Source organism: Arachis hypogaea, chromosome 3, assembly GCF_003086295.3.
Source record: "Arachis hypogaea cultivar Tifrunner chromosome 3, arahy.Tifrunner.gnm2.J5K5, whole genome shotgun sequence".
Lineage (NCBI taxonomy): Eukaryota > Viridiplantae > Streptophyta > Magnoliopsida > Fabales > Fabaceae > Arachis > Arachis hypogaea.
In genome coordinates, this window is record NC_092038.1 from 124,385,948 (window position 1) to 124,393,059 (window position 7,112).

A 7,112-nucleotide genomic window follows, 5' to 3' on the forward strand; every position below is an offset into this window, starting at 1 on the left:
GGTTCTCAGGATCATAAGCTTCTTCTTCAGATGAAGCGTCCTTAGTACTGCCTGGTGCAGCTTGCATTCCAGACAGACTTTGAGAAATCATATTGACATGCTAAGTCAATATTTTGTTCTGAGCCAATATGGCATTCAGAGTATCAATCTCAAGAACTCCTTTCTTTTGATTCGTCCCATTGTTCACAGGATTCCTTTCAGAAGTGTACATGAATTGGTTATTTGCAACCACTTCAATGAGTTCTTGAGCTTCTGCAGGCGTCTTCTTCAGATGAAGAGATCCTCCAGCAGAGCTGTCCAATGACATCTTGGACAGTTCAGACAGACCATCATAGAAGATACATATGATGCTCCATTCAGAAAGCATGTCAGAAGGACACTTTCTGATCAATTGTTTGTATCTTTCCCAAGCTTCATAGAGGGATTCACCTTCCTTCTGTCTGAAGGTTTGGACTTCCACTCTAAGCTTACTCAATTTTTGAGGTGGAAAGAACTTTGCCAAGAAGGCATTGACTAGCTTTTCCCAAGAGTTCAGGCTTTCTTTAGGTTGTGAGTCTAACCATATCCTAGCTTTGTCTCTTACAGCAAAAGGGAATAGCATAAGTCTATAGACCTCAGGGTCAACCCCATTGGTCTTAACAGTATCACAGATTTGCGAGAATTCAGCTAAAAACTGATGAGGATCTTCCAATAGAAGTCCATGGAACTTGCAATTCTGTTGCATTAGAGAAACTAATTGAGGCTTAAGCTCAAAGTTGTTTGCTCCAATGGCAGGGATAGAGATGCTTCTCCCATAGAAGTCGGGAGTAGGTGCAGTAAAGTCACTCAGCACCTTCCTTGCATTGTTTGCATTGTTGTTGTTTTCGGCTGCCATGTCTTCTTCTTTGAAGATTTCTGTTTGGTCCTCTACAGAGAATTGTGCTTTAGCTTCTCTTAGCTTTCGCTTCAAGGTCCTTTCAGGTTTAGGGTCAGCTTTAACAAGGATGCCTTTATCTTTGCTCCTGCTCATATGAAAGAGAAGAAAACAAGAAAATATGGAATCCTCTATGTCACAGTTATAGAGATTCCTTGAGATGTCAGAGGAAAAGAAGAATAGAAGGAGGAGGTAGAAGAATTCGAACTTGTCAAGAGGGATAGAGTTCGAATTGTGCATTGAGGAGGAGTGTTAGTCCATAAATAGAAGGATGTGAGAAGAGGGGAAGAATTTTTGAAATTAAAGTAAAAGATTTTAAAATAATTAAAAGAAATTTTGAAAATTTGATTGATGATTTTCGAAAACTAAGATTGACAGAGAAATAAAGTGATTTTTGAAAAAGATTTTGAAATTAGAAATAAAAAAGATATGATTTGAAAACTATTTTGAAAAAGATGTGACTGAGAAGATATGATTGAAAAGTTATGGTTTTAAAAAGATATGATTGAAAAGATATGATTGAAAAACAATTTAAAAAGATTTGATTTTTAAAATTAATGACTTGGCTAACAAGAAATTTAAAGGATATGATTCAGACGTTAAACCTTTCTCAACAGAAAAGGCAACATACTTGAAATATTGAATCAAATCATTAATTGTTAGCAAGTATTTTTGAAAAAGGAAAGAAATTGATTTTGAAAATATATGATTGAAAAGATATGATTTGAAAAAGATTTGATTTTGAAAAATTATGAAAACTTGAAAAAAATTTGAATTAAAAACAAAAAAAATCTTCCCTCTTGTGCCATCCTGGCGTTAAACGCTCAAAATGGTATCCATTCTGGCGTTTAACGCCCAAAATGCTACCCTTTTGGGCGTTAAACGCCCAGCCAGGTATCCTGGCTGGCATTTAAACGCCAGTTTGCCTTCTTCACTGGGCGTTTTGAATGCCCAGCTTTTTCTGTGTGATTCCTCTGCTGTATGTTCTGAATCTTCAATTCTCTGTATTATTGACTAGAAAAGACACACTTTTAAAATTTTTTTTTGGATTTTTAATGATGAGGAATAATCAAAATGCAACTAAAATCAAATAAACAATGCATGCAAGACACCAAACTTAGAAGTTTGTATACTACTGACACTAACAAATTGAGAATGCATATGAGAAACAACAAAACACACAAAACAAGAGAATTTAAAGATCAGAGCAAGTAAATCATCAAGAACAACTTGAAGATCAATGAAGACACATGAGTGAATTCGAAAAATGCAAGGAGAACAGAAACATGCAATTGACACCAAACTTAAAATGAGACACTAGACTCAAACAAGAAACATAAAAATATTTTTGATTTTAAGATTTTATAATTTTTTTGGATTTTTCGAAAAGTATATGGAAAAGAAAATAAAGAGATTCAAAATTTTTAATAAGAATTCCAGGAATCATGCAATGTTAGTCTAAAGCTTTAGTATAAAGAAATTAGACATGGCTAGCCAAGCTTCAGCAGGACATTACATTTAAGAGCTAAATTAATGAGAATCAATCAGCTTTGGTGATGATAAGAACATCACCTTGAAACTCTAGAATTCATTCTTAAAAATTCTGAAGAAAAATACCTAATCTAAGCAATAAGATGAACCGTCAGTTGTCCAAACTCGAACAATCCCCGGCAACGGCGCCAAAAACTTGGTGCACGAAATTGTGATCATCAATGGTGCCATCAACATGGTACGCTCAATTGTAATCTCAACTCTTTATCACAACTTCGCACAACTAACCAGCAAGTGCACTGGGTCGTCCAAGTAATAAACCTTACGCGAGTAAGGGTCGATCCCACGGAGATTGTTGGTATGAAGCAAGCTATGGTCATCTTGTAAATCTCAGTCAGGCGGATTCAAATGGTTATGGAGGATTAATGATTAAAAGATAAATAAAACATAAAATAAAGATAGAGATACTTATGTAATTCATTGGTGAGAATTTCAGATAAGCGTATGCAGATGCTTTGTCCCTTCCATCTCTCTGCTTTCCTACTGTCTTCATCCAATCCTTCTTACTCCTTTCCATGGCAAGCAGTATGTTGGGCATCACCGTTGTCAATGGCTATAGTCCCGTCCTCTCAGTGAAAATGTTCAACGCGCTCTGTCACAGCATGGCTATTCATCTGTCGGTTATCGATCATGTCGGAATAGAATCCAGTGATTCTTTTGCGTCTGTCACTAACGCCCCACAATCGCGAGTTTGAAGCTCGTCACAGTCATTCAATCCTTGAATCCTACTCAGAATACCACAGACAAGGTTTAGACCTTCCGGATTCTCTTGAATGCCGCTATCAATTCTAGCTTATACCACGAAGATTCTGATTAAGGAATCCAAGAGATAAACATTCAAGCCTTGTTTGCTTGTAGAACGGAAGTGGTTGTCAGGCACGCGTTCATAAGTGAGAATGATGATGAGCGTCACATAATCATCACATTCATCATGTTCTTGGGTGCAAATGAATATCTTAGATCAAGAATGAGCTAAATTGAATAGAAGAACAATAGTAATTGCATTAACACTCGAGGTACAGCAGAGCTCCACACCTTAATCTATGGTGTGTAGAAACTCCACCGTTGAAAATACATAAGAACAAGGTCTAGGCATGGCCGAATGGCCAGCCTCCCATAATCTAAGAACTAGACGTCCAAAGATGATCCTCAGATCTAAAGCGATCAAAAGATTCCAGGATGTCAAATACAATAGTAAAAGGTCCTATTTGTAGATAACTAGTAGCTTAGGGTTTACAAAAATGAGTAAATGACATAAACATCCACTTCCGGGCCCACTAGGTGTGTACCTGGGCTGAGCATTGAAGCTTTCATGTGTAGAGACTTTTCTTGGAGTTAAACGATAGCTTTTGTGCCAGTTTGGGCGTTTAACTCCCATTCTTGTGCCAGTTCCGGCATTTAACGCCGGGCAGTCTTGAGCTGATTTGGAACGCCGGTTTGGGCCATGAAATCTCGGGCAAAGTATAAACTATTATATATTTTTGGAAAGCCCAAGATGTCTACTTTCCAACGCAATTAAGAGCGCGCCAATTGGGCTTATGTAGCTCCAGAAAATCTACTTCAAGTGTAGGGAGGTCAGAATCCAACAGCATCTGTAGTCCTTTTCAGCCTTTGAATCAAATTTTTGCTCAGGTCCCTCAATTTTAGCCAGAAAATACCTGAAATCACAGAAAAATACACAAACTCATAGTAAAGTCCAGAAAAGTGAATCTTAACTAAAAACTAATAAAAATATAATAAAAACTAACTAAAACATACTAAAAACAATGCCAAAAAGCATATAAATTATCCGCTCATCACCTAGCTTCCAATATTGATCTCAGGCTTCCATTCTCTTTAAATGAGTTCCAATTTCACAACTTTGACCTCCAATTTGATCTTACACCAAAAATACTCAATGTAATCCACATATATCACTATAATTAATCCCTAAACTCAAAATCTCAAAAATCCATAAGAGGTTTAGGGTTCTTACCTTGCCCACAGCTCCAGTGAGCTAAACCCAATAAAACTCGCAGGCTAATTCGAACCTAAACACCGAAATTAAACAATTTTTAACATCATTGTTCATCAAATTTTGAAATTTAGGGAGGAGGAAACTAAAACTAAAAAGTGGATTACATACCTAATCAATGACTGGGATTTGTAGATCTCGATGCTGCAGTTGCATGGCCGCAAGCGGTGCGACAATTGGACCTCTGGATCAAAAGTGATGTGGATTTGATTATGGAAGTAAAGGTTTGTGTTTTTGAGAGAGTTCTTCCCCCTTTGTTGCTGAGTTCCAGCATTTTAGCATGCATGAGGAGAGAGAAATGAGTGGGTTGGGCTTGCGGGCCCGGTTTGGACCTGGTTTGACCGGGTCGTCCCGTTCGACCCAATCTTGAGCCAAATTCTTTAAAATTAGTGTCGAAATTCTTGTTTTAATTAACTCTATCACATTAAACTATAAAATTCAATTTTCTAATTTTCTAAAGTAAATATTAATTTATGAGTTAATTATTTGTGTTTTACAGCAGTGTCTTGTTCGACACCTCAGCAGCTAAAGCATTCGATTCTTATAAAAAGAGTAAAGAACGTGTCCAACTGGAAGAATTAAGATAAGCTCGACTAAAACAGGGGATTAAGGGTCAAGAGGTTGTGGTTGCTCCCGTTAAATAGTACATGCGCATGGTGGTAACAATCGACCAGAAATCCCAGGGTGTGTCGAGTCAAACTATGGTTCCCCTATCCAATATATCGAACAACAAGTGGGTACAAAACAATGCTCCAAACTACTCAAAGAACTATAATTTCAGTATTTCCAGAGGTGGTTTTGGAAACTGGATTGGAGCCCAAAAAAGAGGAGGTTCTGGACGAGGAGCAAGTAGAAGGGGTAATGGTCGAGGCCGGTATCGACGCGGTGTACCTGAAAGAGCCCCCTTCATTCCAAGGGCTTTGGCACAAACACAAAATGCTTAGGCTGATACATAGGGGACATATCCATAGTTGGCTGAAGAAAGTGAATCACCAAAAAAACAAGGAACAGGAAGAAGATAAGGTGTTTGAAAAATCAAAGGCAAAGGGGATATTGCTTGTCAAGGCGGTCCTTAAAGGGAAAGAAGAGGAAGAGGCACTGACTGAAACCTTTGATTTTGGTTTTGAGGATGATCTAGATGTGATGTTTGAAGAAACCAGTCTTGGGTATGTTGCTACAGCCTCTGTCCTTCCGTTTGACTTTTAGGGTAATCTTGAAGGACCTTGGAGTTGTCTTGAAGGAGACTATGATGATATAATCCCAGGAGATAAGTGTCGATTTGTTGAAAATGGCATAACTAAGGAAGGTTTATTTGATAAGCCCGATGAGATCACTAAAGGTCATCTTCGACCTTTGCACATTAAGGAAAAACTCGAAGGATTGATGATTAATCACATTTTGGTCGATGGTGGGGAAGCAATTAATTTGTTACCTAAAAGTATGCTCCCATTATTACAAAAAATAGTCAAAGATTTGATCAAAACAAATTTGGCTGTCATTGGATTCAATGGTAAGTCAACAACTGCCCTGGGAATGATTCTACTCAGGGTCAAAGTTGGGAGCGTCAAAATGACCAACAGTATTCATAGTGGTACCAACTAAGACAACTTTTCATATGCTTTTGGGTTGGGATTGGATCCATAGTGTAGGGACAATTCGTTTGACTTTTCATTAGAAATTGGTGTTCTGGGATGAGGATAGAAGGATTGAAGAAATTAAAGCTGATGACAACCCCTATGATAAACCACTATTTTACGGTTTATCTTGTGCTCAATTGAGTGGATTTTATCAATCTTTCATACACTTGTTCATACAAAATGCATGGCTTTACATTCTCCTTCCTGATTTTGTGCTATAATTGAAAATATGCTTCTTTGGCCTTATATTTGCTAATATTAGTCCTCTCTTATTACCATTAGATGCCGTGATATGTGCGTTAAGTGATTTCAGGGATTACAAGGCATGAATGACTTAGAGGATGGAAAGGAAGCATGCAAAAGTGGAAGGAATACAAGAAACTGAAGAAACTGCTAAAGATGTCCAGCCTGACCTCCTGATACTAAATCGAGCATAACTTGAGCTACAGAGATCCAAATGACGCGGTTCAAGTTGCATTGAAAAGCTAACGTCCGGGGCTTCGCAATGATATATAATTTGTCATAACTGCCTCAAAGCCAGGCGATGTAAACGCATGGATCACGCGGACGCGTGACCTGGCAAAAACCCAATCCACGCTAACGTGTGGACGACGCTTCTGCATGACTTTGCAGCGACCTGTACGAACCAGAAATCACTAGGAGCAATTTTTGGGCTATTTTTGACCCATTTTTTGGCCCAAAAAACACAGATTAGAGGCTATAAAGTGGGGGAATGCATCCATTCATCAAGGAGGAAGCTGATAATTCATAATTTTAGGATTAGAGGTAGTTTTTAGAGAGAGAGGCTCTTTCATCTCTCTTAGGATTTAGGATTAGGATTTCGGATTAGGATTTCTTCGTCTTTTCAATTCCAGGTTTAATATTCCTTTACTTTACTTTATGTTTTCTTCTACTTTTATTTATTCTATTACTTTAGTTGATTACTTGATGTTTCCAATTTGGTTTATGGATTCCTATGTTCAATCTAACTTTCTAT

At 37.7% G+C, this 7,112-nt stretch overlaps 1 non-coding gene across 1 annotated transcript; it reads left to right on the plus strand.

Moving 5' to 3' along the window:
• Positions 1 to 361: 361 nt before the first annotated feature.
• Positions 362 to 469, plus strand: LOC112792998 (small nucleolar RNA R71). Its single transcript, XR_003197712.1, has one exon. It is a non-coding gene; the product is annotated as a small nucleolar RNA R71 (small nucleolar RNA).
• The last annotated feature ends 6,643 nt before the right edge of the window (positions 470 to 7,112 follow it).